Source organism: Numida meleagris, chromosome 19 (genome assembly GCF_002078875.1).
Source record: "Numida meleagris isolate 19003 breed g44 Domestic line chromosome 19, NumMel1.0, whole genome shotgun sequence".
Lineage (NCBI taxonomy): Eukaryota > Metazoa > Chordata > Aves > Galliformes > Numididae > Numida > Numida meleagris.
The window spans coordinates 1,428,156-1,448,225 of NC_034427.1; the positions used below are offsets into that span (position 1 = coordinate 1,428,156).

A 20,070-nucleotide genomic window follows, 5' to 3' on the forward strand; every position below is an offset into this window, starting at 1 on the left:
CATCATAGGCTTTTTAGTGTGGTTTAAAGGCAGTCTGCATCCAATATGAGAATTAAACTCGTAACTGAAGCCCACGAACTGACAGTGTCAGGGCTGCTGCACTGAAAGAGCTGAAGGATCTGGAACTGGGGGTCACCAACTGCATACAGCGAGCCAAGCTCTCCGAATGAGCAGCATCTCTCCATCACAGGAAGGCACCTCCAAATCACTAGGTTCATCTCAAGTTACACAATTTATTTTGTAGACTGTTATTACAAATACAATGAAAAGGCATCAATCGAGTCCTAACAATCAGAACTCTCAAGTCTTATAGAAATTAATTACAGTTTTTCCTTTTAATTCTTCCACTTCCACGCACTGCGAACCATCTCCTACATGGAGTTTTGTGGAAATACAGCTCTCAAAATAAATCAGTGCTGTAACTCCATGGACATCCTTCCTCAGAGAGGAGGTAAAGATGGTTACAAAATGAATTCAAATACCATCTACAGATATGCATCAACAAAACCCTAATGGACAAAGCATGTTTATATTTCTTAATTTATAAGAAAATAGCATTAGATTTCCAATTTCCAACCCAAAGATATCTAGAAAGTATAAACACCACTTTCCAGCAGCAGCTCTGGAAGATACCTTTCCCTGGGGAAAAGCAGTCAGTGTGCCCTGACAGTTGCAAGCAGTCCCTTAAGCCCCGCAGCAAGCTGACAAAGTATGGCTTTGGGCAGGGATAGAGTTAATTTTCCTTACAGGAACTGCTACCGTGCTGTTTTGGATTTGCAACCTGCTGGTGATAACACACTGTTTTAGTTATTGCTGAGTAGTGCTGCACAGAGCCAAGGACATCCCAGCTTCTCACACTGCCCTGCCAGACAAGAGCTGGGCAGGCACAAGAAGTTGGAAGTACTGAGGCTGGCTCTGGACTGCCACTGTTTCATAAACACTCTGTTCTACAACATACAGCCTTGCTTACAGTTCACCTAAGTAAGATCATAACCCGTCTAGAAATACAGACAACTGTTTGGTAATTCTATGGCTATGTTTCTTGACATTACTTTAAATAAACTTCACAGCAAATGACAACTTTGAGCAAAGAAAGCACTGAAGTTCAGGATAATTACAAAACACAGAGTTTCCAAAAGCAGCAATAGTTCTCGTTAACTGCCCTCCATAATCTCATTTCGCCCTGCAATTACCTTTAATCTGCAGTTGGCTCAGAGGCTCAGCAGATCCTCCCACAAAGCAAAACCCAGCCTTGAGCAACTCAGCCAAGCACCAACGTTAGTGTCAGCAGGAAGTTATTTTGGACCTTACCTTGAAAGCATTAAAAACAGTTTTTCTGAAGAACTCTACTCAGTCTCCTCCTGCCTTTGGCTAGAGAAGAATTCATCTGGAAGCCTCCGTTCATCACTGCTTTAGCTAGGCGACACAGTGGCAAGAAGAGATGGTCACACAAACCTACAGGCCAGAAGCTAGTTACCCGTGGTATTTAATTATTAATTAGGGCAAATAAATCATCTTAATGTGATCACCTAGAACAAAAATATTAAGTCAAAACTAAGTTATTTTTCCCTCTTTACGCAATTTTCTTCCTTTAAGTCTATTAACTATTGCCTGAAAGAGACGTGTCGCATCACCTCTGCCTTACATGGCTTCTCGCAGCTTTAACAATATTACTGGAATGAAAGGAGTAACAGCCAGGAAAAACACAAATTAACACTTCGATATTTAAAACAAAGATATTCAAGGATAAAATGTTATTTCACATAAACCAAATGAACAGAATTTAAGAAAATACTTTTCAGAATATAAGATAGGTAACAAAATTTTGCCAATTACGTGCCCAGAAAATTATGGACAGGAAGACAACATATGCAGAACAGTCAGTGCCTTTAAAGTAGTGGCACAAAGCCTTGTGCAAACACTTCCCACTGGCTGCGAAGACAAGTCTACTTGGTTTTAGTCCCAGACATTTCTCAACATAGTCTAAATAACTACAAAGCAGCATCCAGATCTCATCTCTCAGAACCTTCCTACATGTGTTTTTGTTCTCCAGTATTGTGTTGTTTTTTTTAAAAAAAAGAAAACACTTTAACTAAAAATGATCTGAAAACAATGCAAATAAAAATACGCTACTGAAAGAGAAGGCTAACTTAGAACATACTTCTCTGAACCACTTTCTGATTTCCTCCCAAATGTTTTTCATAGTATCACAGAATGATTTAGGCTGGAGAGGAACTCTGGAGGTCATCTACTCCAACACCCTCCCAAGGTGCAGCCAGGACATCACAGGCTGGTCTGCCTCATTGCAGTCCCTGGGAAGGTCAGGGAACAAATGCTCACAGGAGCCATTTCCAAACATACTAAGGACAAGAAAGGAACAGGGAAATCATGTTCAAACAACCTGGCAGGCTTCTGCACTGTGACACCCAAAAGGCTGCAATCCTTGGTACCAAGTCCAGCTGCAGGTCAGTCACTAGCTGCGTACCCCAGGGGTATATTTGTGGCTGACACTGTTTAATTTATTTCATTTTCTGGACAATGGGACCAAGCACACTCTCAGCAAATATGCTGATGGTACAAAGTCAGGAAGAGTGGCTAATATATCAGATGTGTTGCTACCACTCAGAGGGACCTAGAGAGAACCTAGGCTAGAGAGGTGTGCAGACAGAAACTTCAAGAAATTCAACAATGAGAAGCATAAAATTCTGCACCTGGAGAAGAATAAACCCATGCACAAATAAAGGCTGGGGGCCAGCTGGCTGGAAAGCAGCATTGCAGAAGACACTGGTGCTGCTGAACATGAAATAGCAGTCCTCTCTTGCAGCAAAGATAAACAGCATGCTGGACTGTATTAAGAAGAGCTTCACTATGATGATGATCCTTCAAGGTGGTCCTTCCCCTGTAGTCAGCACCGGTGAGACCACATCAGCCGTGAGCCTGCTGCCAGGCTGCCCAAATCAAGAGACACACAGATGGACTGGAGTGGGCCCAGCAAAGGGCCACAGAGATGGAGAAGAGCTGGGAACCTATGAAGAGGGGGGCAGCTGAGAACAGGCTTTGTTAAGCCTGGTAATAGAAAAGCTCAGGGGGGAGCTTCATCAGTGAGTATAAGCATCTGAGCTGGTGGTGAGCTCCCTGCTGGAGCTCAGGGAGCACTGGGACACCGCTCTCAGCCGTAGGGTTTGGGTTGGGGTGGTGCTGCACAGAGCCGGGGCTGGTCTTCGTGGTCCTTGTAGGTCCCTTCCAACTTGGGAAATTCTATGGCTCTATGATCTACTTTAGTTTCTCCAGCTTTTCATAAGGCCTGTATTGAAATGCGGTGCGTAAGCCTACAGGGGGTGCTTATTCTCACTTTTAGAAACCACTTTCATTTATCTTTTCGCTGATCAACATGAAAAAGATCAAAACAATGCAGTTCAAGTCAGCCTTCCACAAAATATCTAAGACCAAACATACCAAAGAGTTCACTAGGTTCAATTAACAACAATCAGGTACCGTGAGATTGAAAAACACACAAAAAGCAAAGCCAAGTTCAATTGTCCCCACAGAAAGAATGCAACTGTACACTTTACATGCACACTGTGTTCCTGGGTTATTTTAATTTGCTTTTGCACTGATAAGAAACCTCATAAAACCCTCACCTATGACTGTCTTGGAACCTGTGGTATCCCTTCATTACTTATATTACATCAGAGATGGGGAAGTGATTAAGTCTCATGGCTGAAACTCCGTTTACTCAAAAAGATATTTTAATTTGTTGTTGGCAAGCATCCAACTGACTGTACCTTTAAGAATTTCCTTCATTTTAATTCACATTGTGATAACTTTCCAGAGCCAATCTGAACTGTTAATCCATATCTTGCTCTGCATCTCTTTCATGAATCTACAGTGCCTGTGTTCCAATCTCTCCAGCAATTTCAATCAAATTAATTACTCTAGTTAGCATTAAAAAATACCGTGTGTGACTAATTTGGGTTGCAGATTCACTCACAGGGTATTGGGTATTGATGTTCTAACAGTTTCTAAAAGTTCATCTTGGGTATCCAAATTAATCCAAACCTCCGTGGGGAAAAAAAACGGTAATGCAGTTTCATTTCTGAAAGGAAAATCATCAAAACTATGCTGCCAAGTCCCAGTGTTGTATACAGGTAATACGATGACACAGGTATAACACAGCTGCATACTAAGCTGACAAACTCACATCAATGTGCTCTTCTACCAGTCTAGCTTTATGGTTACAACAATTTTCACTCACTTCCAGTTCCCAGCGCACACATTTACCAACCCTAGCTCATTATTACAGAAGTACCTACTCAGCGTTGCAGTTTACATTACAGCTATATGCTATTATTCAGTTACAAGGATGAAATGATTAACTCTCGTGAGCAGACTGTAGAAACACTGCTGAAAGCATCTGAATGCTCATGGGGATGGAGACATAGAAAGGCAATTATCAGTTGGTATGTTGGAACATCTCTACAGCTCTAACAATTTTGACAGGTTATTTTGTGATTTGGCATCAGAAGAAAACTTTTTTTTTTTTGCATTACAGCTATTTATGAATGTATTTGAAATATAAATTTGAATCCAAACATTATAAAAGATCTCTTTATAATGAACTCCCACAGTACAACAAAATCCAAGATGACCACCTTTTGGTTCACAACTCACCTTGCAGCTTTTAAACAAGTTGCTCTAGAAGCAGTTACAAATTCAGTTTCTAACAGCAGAAGACAGCATCTACAGGGGATTTTGTAACTTCTGGTTGTTAGTTTTTCCCCTTTACAGCTCAGCACTTGCTTCAATGTATCTCCCTATTCCACTCTCAGCATTATACTTAATTACCATTGGTTCACACATCCTTACTCAAACAAACCTACCAGAAGGTTTTAACTCCTGGAGAATGATTGAGAAAACAAAATATGACCATTAAATTATGCTCTTATCTGTAATCATTACTAAGTACGACAACTTCCAATTGTTTTAAAAAGCAGTGTTTTTCTAAAGGCTGCCGTATACTTGTGTCTATAAACCCAGAATCAAAACTATATCTTGCAGCTTGAAGGACTCAAACACAGCAGGCCGTCTTCTTAAAAAAGTAAAGCAGACTGTAAAGATTCTTGTTTAGATTAATGTAGGTGTGTTCTGCACAAACCTGTACAGCATGCTTCACAGATGGTTTTAGAGTCGCTCTATACAGTTCTGTGGATTTTAATGAAGAACATAACACGTGAAGATACCCTTCTGGGGGTAGAGCAGCCAAGAGAGGCCCAGATACGCATTAGCTTATTTGCTCTCAAGAACATGAGTAACGAGGGCCACGGAGGCTTCGGGAGAAACAACATGGCAAATGGTATCGCCTGACATCAGCTTCCTTGCTGAACATATCTGGTAGCTCATCAGTGTAGGTATCCGAGCTATGAACTGAATCAAAACAGACTGCATAGATCTGCATTTCCACCTGGCAAGGATCATCAAAGAAATGATGAATCACCCCCTACCACTACCGACACAATGACAAACCTGAAATTTGCCTAATATTTGAAATCTCTTGAAGAAGAAAGTTCCATCACTTGCTGCTTTAAGTGCTCCAGCAAATGAGACGGAGCAGAATGCAGCTCCTCCTGAGAAACTGAGCTGTAACAACAAGAGTGTACTACTGCAGCCAGTTAGCTAGCTCCCATGGTGCACACACACACACTGCAAAAACTGCATCTGTCAATATTCTGAAGCATTATAATCAACTGAAGAAACTGCAACTTGAAATCTACTATTTGCAACAAGATGAAATAATGTTTCTAGGGGCTAAATTCAGAGCCAGGTAGAAACAAAGGTTCCAACTTACCAGTCTATAAAGTGTGAATCACACAAATCAGAAAGATATGAAGGAAATGATAATTCCTGTACAAATTTTGAGAAGATTTAAGCAAACACTGAGGTAGCTGAAATTCTCTTCTTTTTTTAAAAACTTGAGTTCTGGAAGAATCATGTTCTTGCTATTTAACTGCAACCAAGGTCCGCAACCTGCTTCCTAGAAATCTTCGCCACTGCCCAGATGACGTGAAAGAACCAACACAACCATCCCAAAGCTACATCTCCAAATGCAACCGTTTGCTACATCCCAGCTCCTGCCTCCCTGAAAAATAAAACAAACTATAAAAGAAGGCGGCTTAGAACTGCACCATTACTTCAATATTGCCAGCACTCCCATCCATCTAAGTTATCTTTTTTGTGCGGCTGCTCTAAAACCATCAAAGATAAAGCAGATTTATCTTCTGAAATCTTGGGTTACACAAGAGACTGCAGAAGTTAAAATATTTAAGTAATCAATTCAGTAATAAATAAAATTGCTGAATGAAGGTTTTAGTCTTTACAGCCTAGATTTTTTGCATGAAGAACTGACAATTATACTTTAAAAAAAAACCAAGGACCACATGCTAACAACAAACATTAATGGTATCGTTCAATTTGAAGGGAATCCATCAGCACACTATAGGAATACAATATGAATATAAATGTAGCTTAGAAATGTCTCCTAAAACTAAAATTTCTCTGTGTAAAGGAACTGTAGCATCAGAGCAATGAGGACATAGATCTCACAGTTGTCACGGGAGCAGAGGGCGGCCCTGTACTGCTGCAGGTGCAGCGCTCCTTCCCCCACACTCCTCCTCCCATCCCAATGCCTTTCCCCATCCTTGCACCAATTGTAGTGCTAGGCCAACATCCACCTCTTTCAATTCAGTAAATCCTGAGGGGAAATAAAGAAAAGAAAGAAAAAAGCCTAGGATCCCTGAAAATGACAAAATAATATTTTATTGCTGGTTTGTTTTCATTTTTATGTATTGCTTTTAATATTTAAAATAGCCAAAGATATTCCCTGGCAAAATATTCTACATGGGGAGTATACCTCAGCAAGAACACATTTAGTATGCTACATGTGTGACAGCTTACCTTCCCATGCATTGGAGGCAGAACAAAAAGCCACTTGCACACTGGAGTAAAAGTGCAGGCCCCAAAGGGTTACAGTGCCATGTAATCTCCTTTTTAATCAAAAACGCATTCTTCCAGATTCAAGCCCTATTCAGCCGAGGAGGTATGACTATGGTACTCTTAAATTTTAAGACACTTTGTATTTAGTTCGTAATGCACAAAACTAATCTTACTGCTTTTGATTACAAGGCACGAATTAGCAGAAATATAAAATACCAAGTACAGAATTTTCTACTTTAAAAATATGAAGTGAAATTCCAAAAAGAAAAGAAATTCCTATTCTGGACAGCTGGATCTAACTCCCAGTAGATCTCATCCCTGCTGTTACTGTCTGCAGTCTCCCTTCCCTACCAGCTCCTGCACTGTCCACCCTTGACTGTGAGTCTCCTTCTGCTGGTACCTTCCACACTCACCCACACAGCCCACTGGGACGCTCTCAGCACCACGCAGCAGTCTGAGAACATTTTCACCTCTAATAACACCATCAAGACAGTCATTTCTTTACTCAGACGTTCATATCCCAGACAAATAGGACGATGAGACTTTCCTCGCATCTTATCTTTTGCTTTAACAGCTCCCAAATTGTCACTAATGCCATAGAAGCCTCGTTGTTGTGAGGGTTCCTGGAGGGTGAAGGAAAATGTAATGACATACTACACACACCCCACAGGACTCTGCTTCAAACCTTTGGAGAACGCCCAAATAAACCACCAGCAACATCAACAGGTCTCCACAGAGAGCCAATCCACTTGGCTAATCTAGATTTCAGGACAGGGGTTAAATAAATACTCTCATTCAATGGGTACACAAAGAGAGGAACAATGAGAAAACCTCCGTCTTGTGATAGCTTATTCCTTGATGTGGAACCAGATTCGGTTCAGGCAAATGTTTAACAAGTGCAGCATTTCTCTGGAAATTGGTCACTGTAATGTACCGTGCATGCTGCACTTGCAAAAGACAAACATTTGCACTTGTTTCACACAGATAAGTGCTCTATTATTTCACAGTATTCCATAGGCAACCTTTACATCTTTATATGAACCTGGGAGGTTAGTAGTGTGAACGCTTACGTAGCATTCAAAAAAGATATTCTAATGCCTTTCTAGTAAACTCAATTTAACAAGCAGAAAGTGAAGTATGCCAATTACTCAAAGAAGTAATGCCCACTGATTGTAAGATTTCCTCTGCAATTTTACGTGGTGAACACTTTAAGATGGAGTTAGAAATGTCACACATCACCATTAATTTCTAATTAAGACAATGTGAAAAACTGCAAACACATGTGCCGTGTATGTAGGTCAGAAAGCTATAGAAACTTCTTTCCAATGGGGAATGAAGTAGCCCAGTTTTTTTTTTCCTTAAACCTTTGGCACTTCCCTCCTCATTCCTGTTCCCTTCCAATAGCTGGAAGAAGCAGCATCTCTGAAGACAGCATCATGCCTGACAACACACATGCTTCACCAACCACGCACATTTAAACAAACAAGTCAGTGCCACACTAACTTTTTATCTTCAATTTTCTTTTTTTTCCCCCCACTCCTTTATACAGCAAAGTTACCTTACCCTTCACTTGCAGGACCGGCCCAGGAGCTGTCACCTGAACAGTGAGGGAGGGAGTACGACTTCAGGTAAAAGCAGTGAAAATAAGCAGCTCACACTTTCACATAAGTTAGCGAGTTGGGTTAAAGACCAAACTAAATATCACCTTATTAACATTTTTTAATATATAAATCATTAATTTTTAATCTAGACTCTGAAATGATACAGTCACAGCAGCAGGAAATACATAGCCACATGCACACCTGTAAAGGCAAGCCATAGGAAGAGAACGTAACCAGTAACGCAATGGGCAATGACTTCAGGCCCTGACAAGAAAGACGACTTGAAAATTGAGGAATTCTTACAAAGAACTCACTCCATCTAACTGTGTTGCAAATAAATCAAAAGAATAACTCATGGCACCGGCAGAATAAAAATTACAGTGTCAGAAAAGTACAAATGTCACATTTGGAGCAACAGGTCTCAACTCAGCCAAATGGGTATGAGACCAGTGGTGGAGAAATCAAAATTTGGAGATCTGACCGCTCTAACTGTCAAGCAAGAGTAATGATTATTAATACATAATTAAAAGACAGCAAGCGTCTGAGGATAGGAGCAGGCACTAGGGATGGATGCTGACCAAAAGCACGTTAAAAATTAACAATCCATTGTTTGTGTCTCTTCAGCTCTGCTCGGCCTTCCTGAGCGTTTTCCACTGCAGTGGAAGGAGCAAAGTTGCAGAAGGCAGCAACTGCTTTACTTCATTCTCAGCAGTAACCCACAGAGTGCATGAAGGACCTGCACAGACAGAAGTTTCATTACAACCACGTGAAACTACAGAAATCAAACAGCCTGTCTTATTTAAGTAAACGAACACGCTCCCTGTTACAAACTTACACTCTTGATGAATATTTCACTGCAAATTGCTTTCCATTTCATGATGTAATGAATAAATCAGAACCAGAGTGTAGATTCTGTCTTTATGCTGTCTTTTTTTATTCAAGGTCTCTTAAACCTGAACTGATTTTTCTTTCTCTTTATATCAAAGTTCAAGAAGATTACCAGGTACCTAGCAAATACTAAGAGAGAAAAAAACACACCCCCTGACAAAAGCCCAGATTGATAAATAAAAGCTCAGAGGACAAAGATTTTATAGAGGTCAATATCAACCACCTCTTCTTGAGGGTTCCAGTTTCTGTACCAGAACCTGTCCAGCCTAACGCCTGAGATCTGCACAGCTCCAGAAAAGGTACATCACTTAACATTCCTTTTTCTCAATAAGAAACAGGGTTTCACACAGTAATACTTCAATAATCCACCCGAAGAAAATAGGCCTCTTCTGCTCAGTGACAATACTATTTAAATCTAAGCTCTGAACTTCAGAATCAACGATCTAAATGCAAACACGTAAGTACTTCTGCTCATGACTGAAACAATAGGCATCTTCCAGGAGCAGTTTAGAATAGCTCAGGCAGGTGGGCGGAAGGCAGGCATTATCAGTTCCTAAATGGGAGGACTGTCATAAAATGTTTTTTAAAAAGGAACAGCATACTAACATACTGCCAGATCGCATTGTTGGTTTTTTTTTTTTAAAGGAACAAAGTTTTGAATAACCAGTGTAACAACATCTAGTATCATGTTTCCTCAGAGGGGGAAAAAAAATCCTTGATGTTTATCTGGAAGTTTGTTCTAAGTCCTGCTATAGTAAAAGCAGAAATTCCAGGCATAACTTTAAAGGCAGTCATAAGAAGCAGGGCCTTGGTTACTTTAAAACGCTCTTTCCCTGTCTGTCGCATTATTTTCATTTCTGTAAAGTGTAATTTGCAATTCTGATGAAGAATAAGATCAATCCCTCAGCTGCAGCAACTCCGCACGACGAAGTAAAAGCTGAAAGTCAGTCACTTACGGAACGCTCACGTCCTTATTGCTTTACTTTTCATGCAAAGGGGATGAAGAAAAACTACCCTTCCCTCTCCAAAACACAGGCACAGAATTAGCTCTGGTAACAGCCATGCCACAGCCCAAGAACGCAAACAAGTTGATTGCCTAAAACCTTTAAAAATACTCAATTTATGAGACAGTAAAAAGTAAACATCTAGACAAACAATCCTCCCAAGCAAGACTATAATCCTGGCTTGTCTACTTCCTCTTCTGAGGTGAGCACTCACTTCAAAGCACACCTACAGCTGAACAAAGAACAGTTACTGAAATGAACCGTGGCAAGTGCCCTCCTCCAAGTCATGCATGCGTGTTCACTCTCCTTAGCTGTAAAGGCAAAAAGGAGTTCCTCCAGTTACACACAGTCAGAGCAGAATGACAAAAATCAGAACATTAAATGAACGTAACCAGACAGCCAAACAGAAAGACTTAACAATAAGCAGCATCAGTGACAGCACACCCAAAAGCTTCAGCATTGCGCTCCACAAGGCTTTCCTCCTGCTCTAACCCCACCGACATCCTTTCCTTTATTTTTAAGTAGAAATGTCATTGTTTTTCCTGCAACACAGAAAGCATTTTACCAGGATTTAGTCAGTTTACTACTTGGTTTACACAGCTCACATTTACAGAAGATGTTTGTTTAGATGCTGTCACTGACTGATACTGATAATGCCATTAAATTGCTTAATTCCTGCACATGCCACAAAATAGATCAAACATTTTTTCAATCTCACTTAACCCCGTTTTCAAGCGGTCCTAAGGCAAGTTTTCTTAGAAACAATGAAAAACAAACCCTACAAGAGAAGCACCACACCGTGTCTTCCTATTCCCTTATTGGCTCTGTAGTTCACTCTCACAAGCTATTTTGAAATGTACAACCAGAGAAACAAAACAACTTTGTATTTCAGGAAACGTCTCACCAAAAAAAAAAAAAAAACCTTAACTTTACAACGAGAACAAAAATAGAGTGAACAAAATGAGGTGATGTTGGTCAACTAATAAATTAATATGAATAATCTCTCAATCTCTCTTAAGACCCAAAATAACTGTTTAATCTGTAAGAAGCTTTTAAAGTTAGCACTCAGAAGTCTCAGTTATTTTCCACTGCAACATCACCTTTTACATATACGGCATCAGGTTTTTGTTTAAATACAAGAAAATTCACTTCAGATTAGAATGCTGCATATTACTCTGATGATCACTTGGAGGTGAATGCATTCAGAATAGTGATTAAAGCTGTCAGTCAACCCACAACTAAGAACGCACAGTAGACCAAGTCTGGATTTAAATAGCTGTAGCAAAGAGTAATATAACTGTAATTAAATTAGAACTGCTTTGGACTTTCACTATAAGAAGAAGGAAAAGAATTAAAATTTGTTTTTCAAACAAGATGCTTTAAAAGCAATAAAATCCTCTGAGCACATGACAGATTGCAGCTGATGTTTCATTCTTATTTATCTACAATTTGTTTGGGTCAATTCAAGCAAGCAATAGCTGGACCGACTGTCAGCCAACAGTCTCTCAATACTAATTGTCTTCTCAGGAATACCAGTCCATGCTTCTCTTTCCTCTGCAAAAAGGATGAGGGGTAATGTAACAGAGACCAAAAAGAGCAATGAGAAACACTGATTAAAAAAAAAATGTTTCAAAAAGAGAACTCTGTTTCTGATTTTTTCTGTTCTACCTGAGATTAGCTTTTCTGGGGACATTGTCTGAAGCTTCAAGGGTAAAGAATGCCATACAAATGACAACAGATGTCCCAACTGCTTCACTTCATTTTCTCTCCCCACATCATACATAGATGCTAAGTTCACTTATCAATTTAATGTCACAAATTACAAATATCACAAGAAGCTGAATTCGGGGATTTCAGAGCCAATCTAATAAAGGCATTCATAATTTCAGACACCACCTTCCACTCGTACTTGGTTCTTATAGCCACACAAGGTCACAGCCCCCTATCTGGAAGCAGGAGAGTTAACAGCTAGAACCTGTACGTGTTTCCAAAATAAAGTGGTAGCAGCAGCAAGAGGGAACACAAACCTTCAGCCACACTCGTGCTGGGAAACGCTGCTTTATGGCACAGCTGCACCTCGGTGAAACAAAGCAGCGAACTCCGCACAGCGGCCGCAGCAGCCTTCCCTGGACGAGACCCCGAGAGAGACGGGACGGGGCTGAACACAAAGGGAAGGGGCCCTGACGTGGAACGGCTGCCAGAAAGCAGAGCCCGGGCCGGGAGCGATCCCGTGGCCCTGAAAGGGCGAAGGTAGAGCGACTGGTCCCGGCTCCCGGGAGCCTGGGAAGGACGGTAGCGGCAGACCGGGGAGAGGAAGCGCACGCTGCCGGGGAACAGCGGGGCCAGGGGAGGCGGGCACGAAACGCGGGCTGGGGCAGGAGCCGGGCAGCGCCGCAGCACAGCGCGTCGGAGGGCCGGGGGCCGTGCAGCCCCATCGGCAGGCCAGAGGTCCCGGGACCGCCGCCGCGGACACGGAGTGACGCTGCCGGCTGCGTCCGGCCCCCGGCCAGGCAGCGAGGGGGCAGCGCGGCAGGGCGGTGCCGCTCGGTGAGGCTTCGTGGGGCCGGAGCCCCTCAGGCAGCCGGGCCTACGCCCGCGGGGTCCCCGCGCCCCCCGGCTCCGCCGCGGCGTCCGCCCGGAGCCGAGGAGAACGGAGAAGCCGCCGCGCTGCCCCGCGGGGTCCCATCCCCGCCGGTACCTCCTCCCCCTCCGCCTCCTCCCACCCGCCATGCTCGCGGCGCGGAGCCCACTCCCCTCACCGGGCACGGCGGCGTAGCAGCTCCTCCGTCCCTCGGCCAAGATGGCAGCCGGTCCGAGCCGAACCTGAGGCAGCGACTTTCCAAAGTCGGGCGCGATCTGCGCACGCGCAGAATCGCCGGAGCCGCCACAAGCGAGCGGAGACTACAAGTCCCGGCATGCCCCGCGCCAGGCGCTGCGCATGCTCACTGCTCTCCAGGGGGCCGCCGGGCAGGGAGGGTTGCGGTGCGCGCGGCGGCATGAAACGTAGATGGGACCGTGGTGGCGGCTGGCTGGTAGCGGCTCTTTGTGAGGCGCGATTAAAAGGTTTTTTTGTTTGTTTGTTTTTAATACATCCGCGGCAAATACTTAAGCTTTTGATATGAATCTTTAAATAAAGCCTTTTTTATAGTTGTTTGAAGTGACTTATTTTTCATAATCAGAATGCACTTTTACATAACCAAATATGTAGAATAACAGGACTTGGCCTCATTTAACAGTGAGGTATGAAGGTGTAGTTTCCAGGCTATGAAATGAGAGAAAAGACTCCTTATTTGTTGAAGTGTAGAAGGGCCTTGCTAATATTTTAGTAAAATTACTTCTTTAGAAGAGCAAAATTTAGTTTTCTTACAACTGTTGGACTCTGAAGTTGTCCCCAGCTCACACCTAAATGCCCATAAGGCAGTTCGCACACCAGAACTAAGTCAGCATTTCTGTAGGTCAGGCCTAGGCCAGAAGACAGCTCTGGCTGTTTTCCCCAGCGGGATGGCATCTGTGTTCCAGCATCGCTCAGCACCCGCCGTCCTGTTTGCATAGCTCTGTCTCGTGCACCCTATGCAAAAGCAGTTGTCTCTTCTACATCCTCATGGTATAGAACGGTGCCCCAGGACAGTAAGTCTCAGGTTGGCTTTATCTGGAGTTCCACATCTGCATAGCTGGGTTTCCTTTGTGGTGTACTTCTATCTCACAGCTGTTTATGACAATGGGCTTGTTTTTGCAGACGGCCTGTGGTATGCTTCCCAAAAGTGTAGGCACGTTGTGACCTTTTACCTTAGCCATCGGAGTTAAGTTTGACTGTAGTGTAAGGTTAATATTTTCAGGAAGGAGCTGAATGCTGCCCCAAGCACACATCCTATCCAATGCAACAGATGTGCGTATACCTCAGGGGCAGCGTGGCCATTTGCAATCACTATTTTTGTCTTAGGTTTTAGGCTTTCAAGGTAAAGGTTGCTAAAGCAGATGTGGATTAATAACATTCAGTATCACTTTTCAGAGACACCATGTAAATTCTCCTCTGAGCTATCATTTTTTTTTCCTACATTCGCAAGTTGCATTTGGGAAAAAAATGTTTTCCAGCATCAGCGACCCTAATCCTTTTTTTTTTTTTTTCAGCTTTTGATGCTTCAAGTCAAGTTCCACTGGTGTTACCTGTAAAATTCGTAAGAAGAATGCATTCCAGGTGTACAGACTACTGATTAGTTTATGCTTCCAGGACAAGATGAACGTAGTGGAATCTTCGTATTCAAACTCTTTCATAGGTCACTTTCCCTGTTAAATATCATAGTCTTTCAGTGAACTGCAACACCAACACCAAATAATGATTTAACACCAGACTGATGTAGCAAACACAGATGCATTTAATTCAGTGGCAGAAGTGGTACGTATCCAAGATTTTACTTTTCTTTTGCTCCCTACAATTTCTGCTGCTTTGTTTATTTATTTGGGAAAAGGAGGAGACTACTGATTTTTTTTTCCTATACCTCCTATCAGATATTCAGGCAGGATGGAATTTCCTTGCTATTCCCTGCCATAACTTCCTTTTGACTGTTAAGAACCCCAGCAGGTTAGGAAAAGTTTACATCAACTGTGCAGAATGATCTTGTACAAAGAGTTTTACCTTATAGCTTTTCAGATTTCCTATGTTAGTTATGGTCAAGCAGTGCTTCTGGGATTTATCTTCTAAGAGATAATATTCAATATTATTGATAATATTTTGTTGCATTCTTTCTCAGACTACCCGGATTTCAAGGTCTCCGGGGCAGAGTATTTTTCTTGCATCAAAATATGTATTTACAGTCAGGCTTCTAGATACTCTTTTAAGTAAAAATACTCAAATCACTAATGCAATCTTAACTGTGTTCCTTCAGCCAGCTCTAACACACTAAGTTAGTGCTGTTGATGCTTGGATTTGACTGGGTAGCCACTGAGGATAAGGGTCTGCATGGCAGAATTATGTAAATCACTCAATGTTGTGATAATAATAAAAAAGTCCTGCAATACCATTAAAGTATTGCAAATCAATTAGGTTTTTGAACAGGGATATTGCCCTCAGAAACCTCAAAGCCTGAGGCTCCCACAGCTTGGGGGATGGAACGAGCCTGCAAACCAGAAGTGCTGGACATCCTGAGAGTAGAGGATCCCTTCTACTGAAACAGACCCTGCCTTCATTCATTCCCATTTTCCCTTCTTAACCAGCAGGTCCCCATTGACCTCACAGATGACAAACTTACTCCTTCCAAGATAATATTAGTTACTGAACTTTGCACAGCAAGTCACTGTCAGAACTGGAAACAGAACTGGGTTTATCCACTCTTTGACAAAGCACACAAAAACCCAGACAATCACATAAATACAAGTAGGTTAGGGAGGCATGTAGGTCTACCCCTGCTCAAGCTGGGACCAACCTAGAGAAGGTTGCACAGGGGTCTTTGTCGAGCTAAAAACATTTTCAAGGTTGGAGATCCCACTAACTCTTCATAGCACTAGTTGAGCGTTTGACAACCTGCACAGTGATTTTTATTCTCTTATATCTAACTGGAATTGCATTTGTAGGAACTCTAGCTTCTTGTCCTTCATCCTCTCCCCGTGCACCTTTGCAAAGAGTACAGCTTCATCTTCTCTACACCCTCCCAACAGGCAGTTGCAGACAGCAATAAGATGGCGCTTTGCTTTCTCTTCTCCAGGCTGAAGAGAACCAGCTCTCTCAAGCATGTTCTTGTGCATCATCTGCTCCATCTCTAACAGTCCTGGTGGCCTCACCTGGACTCTGGTACATCTGAACCAGAGATGGTCAGCCTGTCTCATGCAGTTGAGCTTAAACTGGACACAGGACTAGCAGATGGAGTCTTACCTGCGCTGAGTACAGAGGAAGGTTCCCTTTTTTCACTTTTCTGGCCGCACTCTTATTGACGCAGACCAGAATGCAGTCACTCATCTTTATCACAGGGAACACAACTGGCACCTTCTCAACTTCTTGTTTACCAGGACCCCGGCACCTTTTCCACCAAATTGTGTTCTAAGCACTTGCCCACAGTGTGTCCTGCTGAACTGGGGTTACTCCCTTCCAGAGACAGGACTGTCTTGGACCAGTTGCATTTATCTTTTTGAGTTCCCTGAGATTTTATCTGCCTTCATTTAGGACCTCAGTTCACTAGCACTGTACAAGTCAACAACATAAAGCCAGTCCCAGTACTGAAGAGACCACGGTGACCATGGAAGCAATTCTGGTGGTGTGAATGCTTACCTGTTCTGGGCTAGACACAGCCTCAAGCAAATATCACACAATGACTGTTGAGTAGTCATCAGATGTCATAAAATTCCATTAGCTTCTATGCTATTTTCAATCTTTAATAGCGGCTTAACACTTCTGCCTGACTTAAGGTTTTGTGAAGCTGATGATTTATAAATGTAGGAGTATTTAATTTTCACAACTTTTTTTTTTTTTATGTCTGGATTTCAAAGTACTCTATAAGCAACTATAAAGCAAGTCTTCTTAAAAATAAGTCCTCTAGAATTTTTGCTAACTAGGTAATTACTGCAGCGAGTGATTTATAATTTAAAATCAGACTTATTTTGAAATAAGTATTTAAATAATCATCCTTCAAAAGAGATTTTTTTTGTGCTGTCTTATAATCAGCCATGTTTTCACTCATGAACACAGAAGCATGGTGATAGAGTGTGCATACTTCTAATTGCCTTTAAAATCAGTATTGATTACTTTGACTGGGGATTTAGAAAAATATCAGTTAATTTCTGGTAACTGAAGAAAGAATGAACAAAACCCTCAAAGTTGGCAAGACACTGTTATTACTCCCATTTAATCTAATTAAAGGGTAAAACAAAGGCATGTGGCTATTTAATTATTTTATCATTCAATTGCTCCCCAGTGCATAATCAGAGAACCAGGAGGAAGTGATTAGTTGTCTTGGGAAAGGAAGTGACACAGTCAGGATACATGGATGTTTTAAAGGAAGGACAAGATAGTGGGAAGATTGTTACTGTCTTCCCACACAGAAGGCTGAATGTGTTTTTTTCCTGGGACTGAAGAACATTATACTATAAATTTGCTGGGAATTTTTCAGAAAAATATATGGCAGGCTGGTGCGGGGATGTGTGAAACATACCATGTGTTCTTTGATTGGAACTTTCGCCCTGCTCTTGTCCTCACAGAGGTCTCGCAAGCAGCCTGCAGTTCAGCTGGGTCAGTGGTAAAGCGGCATGGTAGGCTTGCAGGTACCCAGAGGCACCCCTGGGGTCCTTGCTACGGCCTTGCTCACCAGAGCCAACGTCTAGGAACGCATGCTTTTACTCCATTTCAAGGGCAGGATACCTGGTTCTGCCAGGCTGTTTAAGAAGAGTTTTTGAAATGGGGAGGATAGTAAAGAAAGAGCCTTTATCTTGTTTAGACCCAAGTTTACTTCTCTTCCACCCTGACAACCGCCCTCATTTGTACAGTTGGTTATTATTTACAACAGAAAGACTGAATCATTCCCTGAGCAGTTCACCTCCTTGCAAATTGTTCTGGTATAAATTAGCTTGTGTTTTAGAGCAGAACAGGTGCTGATAAAAAGCTATGTAATATCAAAACTAACACAAAGGGACAAGCTACAGTTTAAATACCTGGGGCTTGATCCAAAGCCAAATAAAGCTGAAGAACTTTTCTTCATTGTGATTTTTAAAAAAAAATTATCACTTTCAGGAGCGTGTGTCTCCTTTACTTTATACAGTCCCTTATACCAGGATGCCTCGATGCTCTCCACTAAAAAGTACAAAACATCCCAAGCTATAAATTCCCTTCAGTAAAATATCATGTTCTGTGTCTCACTAAGTCTGTCTGTCCCTTGGAGCTGCAGCATTACACTTCTAAACAAGAAAATGTGAACAAAACCTCTGGTCTTGGACTGCAGGGAAGCTAACAGGCAAAGGTTTTGGCTATCTCCTGCTAGTAATAATCTTGCTCTTTCACTCTATTTATTTCACCCAGCCTTTTTTATATGCTCAGTGTGCATGAAGTAACTGGGCAGCTGAATTACAGACAAGGTGAGGAACAGGAAGGGCAGGAGGCTTGCTGTACCAGTCCCATCGCATGCCATTAACATACCACATGCAGTGTTCATAATTTCCCAGACTGGATTAAGGGGGAATTTACTTGGTTAAACTTGCTCTACAAGGCTCAGGGCTTGGCCCTCAGTTCATGTTGTGCTCATGCTTGCTATGGTTGCAGACAACACCAAGCTGGCAGGAAGTGTCGATCTGCCTGGGGGTAGCAAGGCCCTACAGAGAGATCTGGACAGGCTGGATCTCTGGGCTAAAGCCAATGGGATGAGGTTCAACAAGACCAAGTGCCGGGTCCTGCACTTTGGCCACAACAACCCTAGGCAATGCTACAGGCTTGGGGCAGAGTGGCTGGAAGACTGTGCAGAGGAAACAGACCTGGGGGTATCAGTCGATGCTCAGCTGAGCATGAGCCAGCAGTGTGCAGGTGGCCAAGAAGGCCCATGGCATCCTGGCTTGGATCAGAACTAGTGTTGCCAGGAGGAGTAGGGAAGTCATTGTCCCTCTGTACTCAGCCCTGGTGAGGCCCCACCTCGAGTACTGTGTCCAGTTTTGGGCCCCTCACTGCAAGAAAGACATTGAGGCCCTGGAGCGTGTTTAGAGGAGGGCAATGAAGCTGGTGAGGGGTCTGGAGCACAGGGCTTATTAGGAGCGGCTGAGGGAGCTGGGATTGTTCAGTCTGGAGAAGAGGAGGCTCAGGGGGGACCTTATCGCTCTCTATAACTACCTGAAGGGAGGTTGTAGTGAGCTGGGGGTCGGCCTCTTCTCTCTTGTAACTAGTGACAGGACGAGGGGGAATGGCCTCAAGTTGCACCAGGGGAGATTTAGGCTGGACATTAGGAAATATTACTTTTCTGAAAGAGTGGTCAGGCGCTGGAATGGGCTGCCCAGGGAGGTAGTGGAGTCACCATCTCTGGAGGTGTTCAAGAAACATTTAGATATAGCATTGAGAGACATGGTTTAGTGGGGTTATTGGTGGTAGGTGGATGGTTGGACTGGATGATCTTGTAGATCTTTTCCAACCTAGCTAATTCTATGATGCTATGATTCTATGACTGTGAGAGGCAGGAGATGACGCTGCACTGTCTTACCACCAACCCAGAGTCCCAGGCTCCCAGGGACTGAATTAGCCTCTTGTATATCAGGCTCCCCAAAGAAACAAAACCTGATATTTTTTCTCTTGTTGAGGGCATAGTGAAAATAAGAGTCAAGAGGTAAAATTAGTTTAAACTTCCCTTCATACTAGTTCACTTTTGCTCCTGTTCATGCCTACAATGGCTGTACAGATAGCATGTTCTCAAGTAAATAATTTCTAGCATTCTTGCATCAAAAACATAGCCTTCTTTTAACCCTTGGACTACCCTTACTCCTCCCAAATGGAACCAGCCTGGTCATACCAATCTCTTACGTAAGTGCTGGTAGTCCTCAGCTAAAGGGAAGTTGAAATGAAGGCTCCTTCTGCCCTCTGTTGGGCAGTTAATGACGGAAAGTGGTAGCATAAACACATTCAGTGTGGT

At 42.7% G+C, this 20,070-nt stretch overlaps 1 protein-coding gene and 1 long non-coding RNA gene across 3 annotated transcripts in view; one reads left to right on the forward strand and one right to left on the reverse strand.

Annotated features, from left to right (window-relative positions):
- The window catches only part of ITCH (itchy E3 ubiquitin protein ligase), a 59,848-nt gene extending 46,474 nt beyond the window's left edge, over positions 1-13,374 (reverse strand). The window contains exon 1 of one of the 2 annotated variants that reach the window (XR_002444145.1): positions 13,243-13,374. The gene's annotated coding sequence lies outside the window, so the exon portion shown is untranslated. The remainder of the gene's footprint in view (positions 1-13,242) is intronic. The other variant, XM_021416452.1, reaches the window with a different exon arrangement.
- On the forward strand, positions 13,447-18,090 carry LOC110408064. The gene is made up of 3 exons (XR_002444146.1): positions 13,447-13,546; positions 14,612-14,876; positions 16,183-18,090. It is a non-coding gene; the product is annotated as an uncharacterized LOC110408064 (long non-coding RNA).